The 17698-nt window shown below is 42.5% G+C and overlaps 1 long non-coding RNA gene across 1 annotated transcript; it reads left to right on the top strand.

Annotated features, from left to right (window-relative positions):
• Positions 1 to 293: 293 nt before the first annotated feature.
• On the top strand, positions 294 to 16434 carry LOC122460258. Its single transcript, XR_006281457.1, has 3 exons — positions 294 to 346; positions 13845 to 13930; positions 16410 to 16434. It is a non-coding gene; the product is annotated as an uncharacterized LOC122460258 (long non-coding RNA).
• Positions 16435 to 17698: the final 1264 nt, after the last annotated feature.

Below are 17698 nucleotides of genomic sequence, written 5' to 3'. Positions count from 1 at the left end.
AATCAGCCAAAGTTCAAAGTAATATGTGTGTGTAGTGGGAGGTGGGGGAAGGTAGGGGTGGATTTTCTGACAATGCAGCATTTCAGAGCACGTGCTGCCAACTGTTGCAAAATATACATATATGTATATATTGCTTCTACTCAGCTTCGCTCTTTGCTTCCTCATTGTTTTCTCTGAGTAGGCAGCAGGCCACAGCTGACAGCTGTGCTTTGCGTGTATCACTAACAGCTGCCTTTTCCTGGGGTGAAATTAAAAGATTAGGGGGATGTGGGCACGTGCTGGCTTCTGGAGACCTACACAATGCCTGATTTAGGGTGGAACTTGTCTGCAGTGGCTGACAAAAGAGGTAGGCTCGAGCCAGTCGAGGGGTCAAAGGGGAGCTTGCTTTGACAGAGACAAAAGAACAGAAGAGAGAGAGAAGGAGAAGTGAAAGGAGGGCTTCAGTGCAGCTCTGAAAAGCCTGCCTCAGCCCAGCAACAGCTGCTCCTGCATGAGAAATTTGAGACAGTCCTTTCACAAACACAAGGCTTGAAGAAGAATAGGGAGGCTGCACTTTGCTAAAATGAATCGTTTGCAATTGAAAAGGGGAATTGAGAGCTCCTAGTGTTTTTAAAGGTTTGCACCTAGAGGACTAAAAAAATGATTAGTCAAAGTAAACCACAGGACAGGAGAAAAGTGTGCCACAGACCATATGGGGAAGTGATCCTTAGCTCTGCTATTACATGTTTATGCAACAATTATTTTCCACAATAAGGAACACAGAACAAAGGATCTATCTATCTATCTATCTAATGTGGCATTTTGCCAACCTGCTGGACAATATAACTTGAGCTAAAACTTGGTTTGTTGGTGCAGTTGGAGCAGTTAGGCTGAAATTATGATGACTTGCACCTGCTCAAGAAATGACAAGATTGTTCACATCAGGATGAAGTCAGCAGAGCAATAATAAATGTGCTGATTTGCCCAAGAGACTGCTTGGGGAATGTGTTTAGTTTGCCCCACTAGAGGGGGTTAAACAGTGATCCTATTAACACAAGTTATCTCCAAAAACACTTGTAACAGAAAGTGGAGATGAGATCATAGTAGTTATGTCAAAGATCTTTGATCATCAAGTCCATTCCCTTTCAAGAGCAGAACACTGCTCCTTAATAGAGGACATAACAGACACTAAATTAATATTAAAAATTATATAATACACATGTTAAGAAAAGAGTGTCTGTACATCTGGGCATAGTGCTTAATTATCCACAAATGTAAAGTGATCATTTGATCACCAAAGACATAATACAGCCAACCAGGGAAGCCTGCCCTTTAAAGCTGGATCTTTGCCAGCAAACACTAAGTAGTTAGAAAAGTTGGATAGAATTAACATAGGTGATATACACTATTACCCACCTATACTACCTATGAATATGTCTGGAACTTTAGTACCAATTTATACTAAATTGGATTAGGTATGCTGGACTTGCTGTCTTTCTGTAGGTGATGTTGTTGTTTTGACTGTAGTCCAGGTTCTCAGCTGGTGTAAATTGATGTAACTCCATTGAAGTCTTCCACTATACAGCCATCAGAAGGCACATAATTTAGCTAACAATAAACATTCTTCCAAGAACTATCTTGTTTGAGCAGCAGCATCTGCAGTGATGACAAGGTAGTAATTGAAACAATGGCATATTGGCTCCCATGCCTTATAAACATAGGATAAGGAATTTAAAATATTTTTATGCCAAATGGAAAAGGATAAAAATGACAGGGAAATGAATTACACTTTAAGTAGCTAATAAGAATTTGCAAACGGAGAAGTGTGGGAACAAATTAAAACTATGAAAAAGTAATTGACAGTGTCCTTTTAAGCAATGATTCATTTAAGTTATTTAACTGATGAGGGCTAGGATGCTTTATACGTAAGGCCTATTTTGCAATGGATTTTGTAGTATCATCAGACTTTGAAGTACTGTGGTATCTTCATGGGAGAAATTTGCTGCCATTATAACCATAGCTACTTAAAATGGGAAGACGGATGGTCTTGTGATTAAGGTACTAGACTTTGAGTCAGGACTGCTGCATTCCATTACTTGCTCCACCATAGGCTTCCTATGTGGCCTTATGTCACGTAAGTGCACTGTGCCTCAGTTTCCCCACATGTACAACAGGGAAACTAAAATTCCTTTCTCTGATCCTTTGTCTGCTAAGACTGCAAGATCTTTGGAGTAGGACCTCTCTCCTACTACATGTGTGTACAGGCCCAATCTTGTCTGGGGCCTATAGAAACTATTATCATACTTAATAATAATAATAATAATTAATAAATAATTCTGTATATTCTGGTTTGGGTCATAAAATTGTCTTTTTTATTTTATTGAGTTATTGAAGAAGCACATTATTATTACAATTTGCAACCCCTAGTTCTGTTTCAAGGATACCCATATTTTAGATTTTCCCGCAGTGTTTTAGTAACCAAGTTTCAACACTGGTGTTCTACATGACGGATATGCACATTTGTTTTTACTAGAAATAAGTGTTAGGTGACCTTTATTTTGACTAATTCTGAACCCACTTCAACATGATGAGTTTAAAAGTGAGCTTCACACTTGGATACTATTGGGTTTGTATTCTACTTAGGAGTGATGGTAACTTCCATCCTTCACCCTCCTCAAAAGAGCAGATCGCTAGGGTTGCAAAATCCAGTGAAAATGTATTAAAATGAAACACAGAGCAGAGAGAAAAAAATTCTAGTGGTTAAAAAAATAAAGTGGAAAAAAATCTGCCTTGGTTTTCCTCTGTGCTATCTCATTGGCCAGAGACAAGATGCATGTATTGAAGTCAATCTAGTTATCAAAAGATGTTCTTTTATGCCTAGTAGTGTAGCCTAGGCTTCTCCTTAGCTTCTCTTTGGGCATATAAATCAGGAGTAATTCCACTGAAGTCAATGGAATAACTCCAGGTCAAAATTGGTATAAAATGGGAACCAGGACCATTATCAGTGTACAAAAAATACCAAACAACCCCCCCTCCCCAAAACCAAAACAATAAAACCCCAAACCATGAATCATTTTTGGGCTGAAAACATATGTGGAAAATTCATCTCTGGTACAACTTTGCTGAAGTCAGAATAGTTGCATCAGAGATTAATTGGCTTCCTAGGTTAAAATTAAAGGGGAGATAAAGGCAGATGTACCTAAACTAGATTTGTGAAACCCCAAAATAGTTCATGAAGTTCATAAACCCCTCATCTCTGTAAGGTTCATCTAGAAGAAATACTAAACGTACTTGCTTCCTTAGTGTCCTGTTTAGTCTGCATGGTCAGAATCTATACTGTGCTCTATCCTATGTTTACACAGTGGTTCAATGTATTAGGCCTGTTTCCAAAGTACAAACAGGGGCTTCTGAAAAGTTTCAAGTCAGTGCCAGTCTTATACTAAACATTAGGAATAGCAAAAAGAATTGCATAAACACTGCAAGCTGCAGAAAGTACAGGGAGATTTTAGAAGACCGCTACTATGACATGTGAGTGCTGTATGATTTAGAGGTGATTACCAAAAATGTTGTTTATCTAATCAGACTAGTTCTGATTTAAAGGAAGACTCTTGTCTAGTATCTTGTCTCCCAGCCACATAAACTGTATTTGGTCAAAGAAAGAGAGTAAGTAAGGAATTTAATGAGAATAGCTCAAAGAATAGCAAACATTCCTCATTTTTACTAGTTCGCTCTTTTATTCTTCAGATGAACAAAAATGGTAGTGTGATTGTTTCAAGATGTGGATGCTAGGTGATGAGTAGCATCCCTTCCTCTGTGCACTAACTGGATTTTATGATGTTTCAGGGAAGCTGCTTTGTTGTTAACAAACTGTCCTCTTTGTATAATGCAAGACCTAACCAGTAACTCCTCAGCCAAACACTTTTGAACTTCTTATTTTGAAACATCTAGATCTGAAAGTAGATCCAAATTTTATATTTAGGGCCCCTCTGTGCAATGGGTTGAACTGCAACCCTAAATCTTAATGCCCCAGACTTTGGAAGGGGTTAGGGAGGGAAGTGAGGAGCACAACATCCAGTCTTGAACCCAGATCTGTACTTCATGAGTGCTTATCTCTAGAGTGGGTTGAATCAAAACCCATATTTGAACCTCTATTCTGAACATTCTTGAACATTTTAAAATCCACCCCTGAAGATAGACCTGAATTTTGTTGCTTGTCATGATCTCTAACAATATTTGCTCACCGGGGCTCCACCTACTTTCAAATTTAAGAAGTATGAGCTGCAAATTGCAAAGAGCATGCAGATTTTATTTCCATGTACTAGAAAGTGAAAAAGGTAGACAGGCTCTATTTAATGTGAGGTTAATTGTCCCAATGAGCAGGTTTCTGGGGCAGCTGACATGATTGCATTACTGCTTCAAGAAGCCAAAGTCCTTCTGGTAATTAAGAACAGGCAGTTCTTTACATCAGGGGGAGGGACAGGAGCAATTCATCAGTGACATTTGCAAATTGTGGCTCTGTGTGCTTCCAGCACAAAAGGCACAGCTGCCTGGTGATAACATCAGTATGGGGCTCTCATTTGTTTTCACCCCACCTCTCACTGTCTCACTTGGGAAGCAGGTGAGTATCAGCTGACTGAATATGCTTGACCTCCATGGCTTGTCATCTGGGAGGCACAGTTCATGGGACAAAACAACAATGCACCTGTTTGCTGTCCAGATGTAGGTGAACTACACTCAGAAGGCACCCCTCCCTTACATTTTTATTGGGATATGCTTCAAAGCATCTGCAGAAATAAAGCAATATTGCTTCACCCCTATTACCAGGCTTATTAATCTAAGGCATATTAGCCAAATAATTGCAGTTTGAAAGACCAGGACATGCTTGTTCTTTTTCTTCTGTGTGCTTAAAGCACAAAACAGGAAAAGACAGAGGCCCCTCTGCGCAGATTTGCTCTGGTTACAGCCACTAATGTTACCCTGTAGTATACACAGTCAGAATAAACCCAATAAGCCTACAATTTGCATCAATGCAGTTTGATAGTTTCAGGTTAGGGGGACATTGTACTGATTGTGGTTTATAGCAGTTTTACATTGGTTACCAATGTAAGACTTCAGACTGAATAAAGGGAATATGTTAGTCAGCAAGAGAGAGTGTCATTTAAAACTAGCCAATAAGAGCCTTAGGGCCTAGTTCTGCAAACCTTTATTCACATGTATAGTCCTTTATAAGAATAGTCATGTCAAGTCCAATGTATACTACTCAGGTGAATAAACATTTGCAAGATGTTTGTTAGGGTTAGCCACCAATAACCAATAAGCATATGCCAGTAAATCCAGAGTAACTCTATTGACTTCAGTTCTGTTACTGTTCATTTACATTAATGAAACTGAGATCAGAACTGGCACCACATATAGTGGCTGCTTGAACTTGCCATCGGAAGAACTATCAACACTTACTTGATAGTGAAAGAAAAAAAGAGGGAGAGAGAGATAGTACTAACCAGTGCTTAGCTTGTAAAAAACAAACACTAGCTACACCATCTGCACAGCTACTGTGCATGGAAGTGATAAATCAGTTGGGCTGTGAGAGGCTTAGGCTTTGTGTGATTTTAGCCACCAAAGCCAGGCTACTATATGATGAAGAAAAAAGGTGTATTTAATAAAATGATTTAATCCATTACCTTTTCTTCTACTGCATCATAGCATAGACATATATTTTATGACTATGTGAGAGTAACGTCTGGAGCTTCTGGCCTTTGACAGGAAAATATAGCATGCTCTGATTGGCTTATTGCACTGTATTGTTGAAAGTCACAAACACAGCAATGAACAGTGAGAAGGGATGTATCCCTCTAAAAAAGGATGCAAATGGCATTTGTGACGTGAAGCTTTTCTAAGAGCTGCAACTAACAATGTGGACATAATTTTGCTTTGAAATCTCTGGCACTTCAAACACAGAAATGTCGATTTCCTTGAACAGTTGCACCCAGGAATTATAATTCTGGACATATTCCAGAGATGGGGAAATTGAAGTTTTCACTGTGGATTTCAAGTCAAATTCACAATCCTGCCATCCATACTCAGGCAAAATATTCATTTAGTCAATTGAAGTTTTACGAAAGTAAGGAGTGCAGAATAGGGTCCTTATTAATTCAACCAGCTCTGAGATCTCCCATCTTGCATTTAAGCCTGAGGCAGACAGAGAGGACAGAGGTGCCCTGGTAGCAGGGAAAGTAGAGTGGGCTTACAGACATCTGATCATCTGTGTAAGGATGGGTACCCAGAAGCATAGGCGCCGACTCCGTGGGGGCTCCGGGGCTGGAGCACCCACAGGGAAAATTTGGTGGGTGCTCTGCAGCCACCGGCAGCCAAGCTCCACGCCCCAGCTCACCTCACCTTACCTCTGCCTCCTCCCAAGAGCGCGCTGCATCCCCGCTTCTCCTCCCAGCACTTGCTGCCGCAAAACAGCTGTTTCACAGTGTAACACGCTTTGGGGGGAGCGGGAATGCAGCGCGCTCAGGGGAGAAGGCAGGGAACAGGCGGGGCCAGGGCAAGGATTTGGGGAAGGAATCCAATAGGGGCAGGGAGGGGGCGGAGTTGGGGTGGGGACTTTGGGGAAGGGGTTGGAATGGGGGCAGGGCAAGAGTGGAGTCGGGGCAGGGCCGGAGGCGGAGGGGGGTTCGAGTACCCACTGGCGCCAGGAGAAGTTGGCGCTTATGCCCAGAAGAGGCGATGCATGGGGTCATGTGCCCTCCCCGAGCATGCTCAGTAACATCTGCTAAAGCCACTGACCTCACTCTGCCTCCCCCCACCCCCCACTATTGGCAGGTACAGGTAATCTCTAATACCTGGGCTGTAATGGTAAATCAGGAGCAGAAATACTTAAATAAAGTCCTAGTAACTCAAAGCTTAATAGAAGAATGGTCGAAAGAAAAAAGTTAGCTAGCTAAAAAGGCTCCCTATGGCTAATTACTGCATATACGTTTTTTGTATGATATAAAATGATTGATTAACTTTAATGTATATTAATATGCAAAATAAAATAATTCCATAATTTAATTCAAACAAGAGCAATAAGTCACATGAAGGTCCATATATTATGTTAATTTGTGTGCTTTGTTATCTGTAGCTGTCAATATTTTTTTATCTCTGCCTGACCTAAGCAATAATTTTGGTTCATGTTTAAAAAACCATGAAAAACATGGGGAAAAAAGCATCTTTTGTACTAATCTCCAGTCCCTTATGTGTTTCTTGATTTTATTTTTGAGCTCTACTCTCACTGTATACTAATGTGTAAAAAGCTTTTTGACCCAGTAAAGCTATTTATGTACATTAAAAAAACTCTTTGATCACAGATTAACTCTAAATCAAACGGAGAATTTTTCCTAAATCACCATTGTTGGAACTTTAACATTCTATCTTCTACAGTATTTACCAGTGCAGATCTTGATTAGAACTTCAGTGTGTGTGATGCTATTACAAGGGTATTTGTAATAATGGATATGGTATTTGTTTCACAGGAGGTAGTTATAGCCAGTCTTGCATACCAGGGTGCTGGGCATAATAGAAATAGATTGAAAAATAAATTGTATAGATCGTGACTTCTGAATGTGAACCCAGGTACATACTGAAAAATTGGCTGTGGCATTCTCTACTATGTCAGACTGAATAAAAGTCTTTTGCCTCACACAGCTATTGATCCATTAGGGTTGGTTCTGTAAAACTCATTAGAATCTTTTTGCTTTATGAATTTGAATAAAGTGAGGTCTCCAGGAAAAATGTTCATACTGTGTCTGGCTAGTTAGTCAGCTTTGTATGAAACTACCAATTTCTACTCTGGGTTGAATCCTAACCCTTGTGGGCAGCCTGAGTACTTGGGCTGTGCTCCAGGAACATCTAGTGGGGGAGGGAATTTCTGAACGGCTGCTGCAGTAGCCTCAGGGCTGCAACAGCCTTGGCAGCTGCCACAGTCTTTTCCATGTGGAGAAAGGGGAGGTTCAGCTTGCAGAATGACATATGGAACCACATAGTCCTGGATTCACCTGCCCCATGTCTAACCTTCTCTCCCTATTGGGGTGGAGGGAGCATGGAGTTGTGGTGTACTAAAGGGGTGCAGACTGCTGCGTAAGCCCTCTGAATCCTTCCTGTGGAGCAGAATCTTTGTTTCTGCTGTGTTCATACCCAGGGCTGGATTAACCTTTTGTGGGCCCAGTGCCAAACATATTTGTGGGTCCCTATGGAGGCAATGGAGCGCAGCGCTGGGAGGTCAGTCCCCAGAACAAGGGGCCAGCCAGGGGCAATGGGGCATGGCATGGCAGGGCCCTGTTCCATCCAGCCCAGTGCGAGGGCCCTACCTGCACACTGGCAGTTGCCAGACACACAGTGGCCTGCCCAGCCCTGTGCTGCCAGTATGCCCCTTCCCCTCAGGGGCGAACCCATGCCACACTACACACCTCCCCCCAGGGCTGGAGCGCCCATAGAAAAAAATAGTGTATACTGAGCACCCACCGGCAGCCCCACCAATCAGCTCCTCCCCCTTGCCCCCAGCGCCTCCCGCCCGCTGCTGATCAGCTGTTCAGCGGCAGGCAGGAGGCGCTGGGGGCAAGGGGGAGGAGCAGAGGCAGGAAGAGGTGAGTGAAGGCAGGGGGGCTTGGCGGAAGGTGTGTAATGGGGCAGTAAGAGGTGGGGTGGGGGTGGAGTGGGGTCAGGAAGGGGTGGGGCTTTGGGGGAAAGGGTGGAGTGGGGGTTGGCCTGGGGCAAAGTGGGGGTCAAGTACTGGGGAAATCAGAAAATCGGCACCTCTGCAACACCCCCCTCCAACTCCCTATGGCAAGAGTCCTGCCAGACCTGCTATGCCCAGTGCCCCCACAGACCCTCCCCACAAATGCATAACACCCTGCACAACACCACCCTTTCCCTGTGCCCCCCTGCCACAGCCCCACCACCACTGCCCATTACCCCACACAGAGCCCTCACTCCCTAATGCCCCAACACACACATCTACCCTTCCCCCTCACTGCCCAGTACTCCCCCCCACGCGAGATCCATTCCCTCATTCCTCCAGGCCACATTCACTGACCCTGCTGGGAGGTGATTGTGTCTGCTGGGCTGAGCTGGCAGCACAGCCACGGCTAGTTCCGGGGCCGGGAATCGTTCCAGGCCCTTGGGAGTGGTGTGATCAGCCAGGCTAGAGCCTGCCCAGCCAAGGAGGGGCCCAGCCAAGCCCGCCACACTTTCCACCCTGCCAACTTGCAGAGACTGGCCAGACTTCTGCACCAGTCCCAGATGGCTCAGCTCCAGGGAGACGGGGGGGCCCATAGGTGGTGGGAAGCAGAGACTGCCCAGAGCTGGAGGTGCACTAGAGTCCAGCCAGGGGGCAGCGAGAAGCTGGTGGGTGGGATCAGGGGGTGGAGAGGAGGTCTCGGCTGGCTGGCAGGCTGGCTGAGAGGAGGAAGTGATGGGCGCCGGGAGCCTGCAGGCTCGTGGGGTCTCGGGGCGCAATGAAAGCAGAGTAGGCCATGGCCCCTTCTGAGCATGGGCCTGGCTCCATGGCACCACTGGGGCTATTGTAAACCCAGTACTGTTCATACCCATGGAGGGGCATGGCAAGAAATGCCTCTTTGTGAGTATTTCAGAATTTGACTTGATCTGAATCATTTTCTCTATGGAGAAGCTGACATATCACCATGAGCACAGAGATCCATATAAGGGGGAATGCCAGAACCATGAAAACAAAATTCTTACCACTGACAAAACTAGTGAGCTTTGCAGCTTCAGACATGTTGTAGGTTCACCATACATTTCTTGCTTGCTTCTGGAGAAACAAAAGCCAGTTTGGACAAAGCAAAACCTTCATTTATATATGTAGTTCCTGAATTTTTCCAGAGTGAAATTTGGCTCTTTTCAGATAGAGGTATTAATAATACATTTTTAACTGCAAAATGAAGGTGTTGTATGAACTGACTTTTGTTTCCCCAGAAGCAAGCAAGAAACGTTTGGTGAACCCATAACATGTCTGATGCTTTCATGAAACCCTGGGAATGTGATTTCTTTCCTTGCTAGTTTTGTCAGTAGCAAGAATTTTTGTTCTCATAGTCCTAACCCTACACTGACATTTCTTTGTCAGTTCTTTTTCTCACCACAAAAGCTTGATCACAATTGGAACAGGGTCACATATGTCTACACTGCAGTAAAACACCTGTGGCTGGCCAATGTCAGCTGACTTGGCCTTGTAGAGCATGGGCTGCTGGGCTATAAAACTGCAGTGCAGACATTTGGGCTTGGGCTGGAGCCCAGGCTCTGGGACCCTTTCCCCTTGTGGGATCCCAGAGCTGAGCCCAAACGTCTACACTGCAGTTTTATAGCCCTGCAGCACGAGATATGCAAGCCCAAGTCAACTGACATTGGCCAACCATGTGTGTTTTATTGCAGTGTAGACATAGGTGAATGAATCTGGGGGGGAAGGAAACTCTGACCTGGACTTTACCTGTGACAGTCACAAATTATTTCATCAGTAATTCTTACCCAGCTATTCCTAGCAATCAGGCAGGCTGAGGGTGTCTCAGGTTGTACCCATCTGACACCTTTTCCAGTGTGGGGACAGTAACAATTCATCAGTGACACTTACAAATTGTGATGCTGTCTTCCTTTTGCACAAAAGGCACAGCTGCCTGTCTGGTGATAACATCAGCTTATCAGTGTTGGGTCCCATTTGTTTTCACTCTGCCTCTTGCTGTCTCACTCAGGGAGCAGGTGAGTATCAGCTGACTGAATCTGCATGACCTCCATGACTGATCCTTTGGGAGGCACAACTCACAGGATTGAACAACAAAACTCTTGTTTGCCATCCAGAAATGGCTGGCAGGCCAGGCAAGGCAGGCAGGCAGGCAGAAAACCCATTATTTCTGTAAACATTGCACTGAATCCACTGTGGACGTTTCTCCCAAGTAATTGTAAGCCCTTCTTCATATTCTTTGTTCTAAGATATCTAATAAATCTGCAGTTGGTATATCAGCAGGATTATATTTGCTATGATCATTATTGTTTATATGTGTATTTATATATAATTTTATATCATTTGTACATACTGAAAGATTGGAGGATAAATGGTCTTGTAGTTAAGGCACTGGACTGAGATTTGTGAGATTCGAGTTTAGTTCCTGCCTATCTTTGGGCACGCCACCTAATTTCCCTGTCTCTGATTCAGCAAAGTTCTTAAGGACACACTTAACTTTAATTGCATGCTTACATGCATCCCTATTCAGCAAAGCACGTAAGCGTGTTCTGAAGTCTGACTAAAGTCAATGCAAATGCTTAAATGCTTTGCTGAATTGAGGCCTCTTTGTATCAGTTCCTCATCTGTGAAATGGGCTAATAATACTTCCCTACCTCATGGGGGAGTTGTGAGGATAAGCTTATTAATGCTTATGAGATGTTCAGATCCTATGATGCTGCATGAATCCATTTCTGATCAATGAGAAGGGAAGAACCCTGGAAAAGTGGGGAGAAGGAATTTTTGTATGTAATGTACTTTGTAAAGTGCTTTGGGAACCTCTGGGATGAATGTTGCTAAGAATGATTAATTCACCACACCATAAATCAATGTTAGCAAAGATTAAGATTAATTTTCATTATGGATTGCTTAGCCTGTTTTATTTGAATTTAGATATGAAGATTCTTTGTTTTTAAAATGGCTCACTGTATGTGCATTTTTTAAAAGTGTAAGATTTTCCATTCTGCAAAATGGAAACTTTTTTATGTGTGTGCGCAAAGTGTCCTCAATCATGAGTAATGCAAATTCTCATAAAGTGTAACTGGAAATTCCAGTAAAAAGTTGGGTTCTTTCTCAAAGGTTGGAATTGAAGGTGTGCCCTTTGTCTTGGTTCTTGGGGGAAGGATCATTCTTCTGAATCTTGTGTTAGTCACTTTATAGGAGCTAGTATTTAAACCCAGATCTGAACGCACCTGAACTATGGGAAAGTTCAGACCCTGGGCCGAAACTTTGTGCTTGAGACAATCTCCAGTCACTTCAGTTAACAATGGGTCATCCGAAAGCGTAGGCACAGCCATACGCATTGTGGTGATATTAAGCAGGCAGTAGTGCTTTGATATAGGGGGCCAGATCCTTGGCTCTGGGAAGGTCCCTTTGCACCATCAGAGCAGTGCAAAGGCACCATAAACTTGTCCTAAATGGGGAGGTGAGGATTTCCTGTCCATCTGGGCCCCATGCAGTAGGAGTGGCAACCGGCATTCCAGAGGCAGAAGGTGTAGGGTCAGAGACTGGCAGGAATGCTCTTAAATGGGGCCATTGCAAAGTGATGCAGATTTAAGTACCCACTTTTGCTTCCCACAGCTTCACTAAGTGTGAGCAAGAGAGGATTGGGCCTAGGCAATCTATTGCTTAACCTTGGATTTCTTTGCTTTATGATGGCTTTTCGCTAACATTCAGTTTTGTTGTAATTAAAATGTGGGTTCAAACTACAATAACTGGATCTGGATTTTAAACCTAGCTCATGTGTTACATGAACTATCCCCAACTCCCCCTTGTCATAGCCATTTTACTTGGCTAATTATTAGTAGGCATAAAAGTAGGAGTGATTTTAAGGAGAGATTTGAATAAGGAAGAGGTAGTAAGTGGCCAGCTCAGGAAGGGTGTTCCAGGTGGATGGGCATGGAAGAAAGAGGGCAGAGACAGTTGTGACAAAAGTGCTCAAATGGAGTGAGGCTCAAAGGAGTGAGCAGTGAGGCTGCTATCACTGGCGGAGAGGAGGAATGGCAATAAGAGAGGAGGGGAGACTACAGGGAGGGACAGAGTTATGCAGTATCTTGAAGGCAACACACACAAAGTTTGAATTTTAAATAGTAGAAAGGTGAGGCCTGTGGAGGGTTACAAGGCGTTCCATAAGATAAAAGGGTGTCACACGATCAGATTATGGACAAAGAAAATTGTAGCAGCTGCATTTTGTCAGTTAGAGGAAGGAGTAGCTGATGTGGACGCCAGAGAGGCCAGGGAGGGGAGGTTGCAACAATTGAGATGGGAGAGGGTGAGGTCCTGGTTTTAGCTGTAGAGAGACAAAGAAAAGGTCAGAAGCTTACTTTTAGCTGTTAAGTTTAAGATGATACTGGGACATCAAAGAGAGGTCACAATGCAAGTTTGGATGGAGGAGACAGATCCGGAGTGGAGAGGTAAATTAAAGAGTCATCAGCATAGTGAGAGTAAATCACCACAAGACCTCCATAGCCCCACAGCTGTCTTCTGTCCTGACCTTGGGATTCTCCCTTTACATCAGGGCATTCTGGATTGGTCAGTCCTGTTAGGAATCAGGATCTAGGTAGCAGTTTTCCTTTTTTGGTATATTGTGGTGTGTACATGATTTATGCCGGGAAAAAAAACAACTATCCATCCCCAGGGTATCTATACTAAAGTGCTACGTGTACATTATGCCTGTTGCTTTAGAGGCCTGAAGTAACACATGCATGTGCCCTGGCTACAGCAGTGGCACCTTCATGTAATATGCACTTTTTTACGTATTCCACATAATCTCACCCCATTGGTGGAACGCTGTAACACTCTGCTCCGTTACACTGCAGTGACACCCAGGATATGCTGCCTCACTTACCACATTGTCATCAAAGTCAAGAGGGAATGAAAAGTGAAAACACTTATTTCTCCTAGAATGATTCATTGTAAAGGCAGAGTGGTAGATTTTTCCCTTACCATTTATGGAGAGATGTGCTTTAGACTTGCAGGGGAGTTGGATAATTTCAAGGCCTCTTATGGCCATATTTTGAGTGCTTTAAATTGTTGCAAAATCAGAACAGTGAAAAGGGTTGGAGATAATGGGCTATTTTTATTTTGCTTTCAGAACCCCCAGCTAAAGCATTGTGTTAAGGTTCTGATTATTTACCATTCATGGCCGCTCATCTGTTAATACCTACAACAATATTAAAGGTAAATAAGGATAAATATACCTAGTCTGTGGTCTAGAGACCGCTCTCCCAAGTGTTATGTGCCCAGAGACAGCAGACTGATGTGTCTGCCAGGCACAAGCCTCTCTTAGCTGATATATTATACATAGATTAGCCAGGAGAAAGAGAGTTTGGTTTGCAAAGAACAGCTCCAGTCCCCATCTTATCAATTCATCAGAACATTAGCTGTGAGGGTTATTCATAAAGCAGGCAGGATCCTCTGTATTGTGCCTTGATATAATAGGACATCATGTGCATTTTTTAAAAGTAAGTGCCAGGTAAATCAGATTTCCAATAGACAAACATTCATCCTCATGGTTCACCCTGGTGCCCCATTTATTGTAACCGAGATGCTAGTGGTGCAATAAAAAATGTCCCAGTGATCAAATTCTAACAAGCACTGCAATTGTTTCTAGACTAGCTATGTGAAATATTATTTTTGTCAATAGTAATCTACCTTTTTCAAAACTAGTGCATTTCTCTATCCTCTTTGTTTCTCTGTAATAAACCTATAATAAATAAACACCTTAAGTGTAGGCAGGCTTACAAGTCTTAGGCAATATTTAATGTACATCACCTATAGGCTTAGTATAGCAGCAAATGAACTCCTATTATAATGTAAACACCGGTCTTATGAAGCTCATAAACTGTAATGGAATGCTGAAAATAATTTATTCTCAATACTGAAAAGTATCACTCCCTCTAAGAATTGATTTTAAGACCTAGTTTAGTATGTAATTATTTTAATAAGAGGAAATTATGGGTTCTAGTAAATATCTCTAGGCTTTTATCCACATTAGCCAACACTACACTATTGTCCTCAGTTTAAAGGGCATCCAATTCAATGATTCAAAGTATACAAGATGTGCTAAAGGTCATTAGAGGCAGCTTTGCTCAAGATTCGTGCTACTTTGAAATGTGCTTATCTAGGGGGCTTAGCTGTAACACTGAAAGCAAAACTAATAAAAATTCCTAAAGGAGTGCAGCTGAGGAGTGATGATTCTAAGAGGCTAATAAATATTTCCTTACTTTTAATAAAGGACATATCTTCCTATAGTGATAGAAGCAGCAAGCTGCAATGAACAGGCTCATAAGGCTCCTTTAATTTTTATTACCATTGATAACTTCTATTTATTTATTACCTTACACTGCACCTATAACAGACGAATCGAGGCACCATACAATATTGTTGAAACAAATATAAATATGATTTAAAAAAATTTATAAAAAAGCTATAAAAAAATTCTTGTCCATGAATGATGGCCCACAAGTAGGCAGATATAGGTATCAGAATGGGGGAAAGGAAAATTACTCTTCCAGCCTGTGCCCACCACCAAGCTCCCGCAATATTTGATGCTACTACAAAAGAACCCTAAAACAAGACTCTATTCACAATAGATTTTCATAACATGATTGTCCTTTTTTTCTTCTGCATTTTGATCTTCAGTGAAATATTTAACAGTAGAGCAGATCAAAATATTTTGAATTTCAAAGTTTTGACAGAGTTTCTAATTTCAAAATTTAAAAAACTGATTAAATAAAATGTATTAAAAATAATTTAAAATCCCATAAAGCTGGTTGAATTTTTTTCAAACTTTGTTTTTTTTTAATGTTTAAATTTTGAATTTCAAGAAAATATAGATAAAAGGTAGTCTCCAGAATAAAGTACTAATAGGCCATCCTGTATTTAGCCTTCATCTATCCCTGGTTCTAGGTGTGATAAATCAACATGTCATAGATTCCCCAAATGAATATACGGTATAACTAACTCTAATTGCACATATAATTGTCACCACAAAATAATTATCAGATTTTACAGCAGATTGTCAGTTGTTAGACTGTAAACAAATCCTGCCTGATCAGACTCCCTAATTCTGAATTCTTATTGTGACTAGGATTGTTATAGGTTCAATACCTGGGGGCTGATTCTGATCTGATCTCACAACAATATAAATCAGGATCAATTTAACTGATGTTAAAGTAGTTACAGTGCTACTATACCAGTGTAAGTGAGATCAGGCCATTGTCTCCTACTCTTTATACATCCAGGGCCAAATTTTCCTTGAGTTTACACTGGTGTAATCATACTGAAAGCAGTGCATTTGCACTAGTGTAGTTGAGAGAGGAGCTCTTGGTTATATATTACCAGTCTCTCTCTGAGCACTTGGCATAATTTAGAGTATCCAGGTGCATAATTCTAACCAGTAACATATTAACTGAGTGACTGAGCATCCCTATGGAACTCCAATCTCAATCCTCTACATCTGTTTTATTGTCCTATTCTTCAGATGGTTTCTATTGTTTTTCATTGGTCTTTTCTGATTTCTGCTGGAGGACCAGTATTCCACACCTGGAATATTCACTTGGGATGGATTCATTCTTTATTTAGCAAAAAGGGTGCACATGGTTTTCTCCCACTTATTTGTGAAACCATTTGTAAGTGCATTTCTCCTTATTTTCAGAAATTGAGCCTGCATTGGAGATGAGAGATTTCTTGCACATTCACATTGATCTGAGAAGATCAGAATAACCCGACAGATATATTATGTTGTTGAAGCTTATTTTATTCATAATGAGCCAAATCCTGTAGATCAATTTTTACACAGAAAAGCTGCCAATAACTTTAGAAGTTTGCTTTAGCAAGGATGGAATAAAATTGAGAGCCAGATTCTGTTACCCTGTATGGACTATTTGTGGAGTAAGGAAGACATACTCAATGGCCTTTCTACTCCACTCTGTCTGTGCAGCTGCAGGGAGCCAGTTGTAATTCCATGATTCATGGCCACCTGGCTCCAGTGCAACTTAGTGATGCGCAGGGGCAGCCCTAATGTATGCCACTGGTATAGGGACCCTTCACGAGTAAAGAATCAGTCACAGTGGAGCTCTCCCCTGCCATGCATTCCTCCGCCATGCCCCTTCTTCATTTGGAGAGGTGATGGAACAGCTGGAACAGGAAGCAGTAGAGCTACTTCCACCAGCCTTCCACCTGTGGAGAGGTCCCCTGGACAGGGGGGCATTCTCTAGCAGGGGTCCCTGGATGTAGAATCATAGAAGATTAGGGTTGGAAGAGACCTCAGGAGGTCATCTAGTCCAATCCCCTGCTCAAAGCAGGACCAACACCAACTAAATCATCCCAGCCAAAGCTTTGTCAAGCTGGGCCTTAAAAACCTCTAAGGCTGGAGATTCCACCACCTCCCTTGATAACCCATTCCAGTGCTTCACCACCCTCCTAGTGAAATAGTGTTTCCTAATATTCAACCTCCCCCACTGCAACTTGAGACCATTGCTTCTTGTTCTGTCATCTGCCACCACTGAGAACAGCCTAGCTCCATCCTCTTTGGAACCCCCCTTCAGGTAATTGAAGGCTGCTATCAAATCTCCCCTCACTCTTCTTTTCTGCAGACTAAATAACCCCAGTTCTCTCAGCCTCTCCTTGTAAATCATGTGCCCCAGCCCCCTAATCATTTTTGTTGCCCTCTGCTGGACTCTCTCCAATTTTTCCATATCCCTTCTGTAGTGGGGGGAACAGAACTGGATGCAATACTCCAGATGTGGCCTCACCAGTGCCGAATAGAGGGGAATAATCACTTCCCTCAATCCTGGCAATGCTCCTACTAATGCATGCCAATATGCTATTGGCCTTCTTGGCAATGAGGGCACACTGCTGACTCATATCCAGCTTCTCGTCCACTTTAATCCCCAGGTCCTTTTTTGCAGAACTGCTGCTTAGCCAGTCAGTCCCCAGCCTATA

Source organism: Dermochelys coriacea, chromosome 5, assembly GCF_009764565.3.
Source record: "Dermochelys coriacea isolate rDerCor1 chromosome 5, rDerCor1.pri.v4, whole genome shotgun sequence".
NCBI lineage: Eukaryota > Metazoa > Chordata > Testudines > Dermochelyidae > Dermochelys > Dermochelys coriacea.
This window is presented reverse-complemented; position numbering and strand designations above follow the sequence as displayed.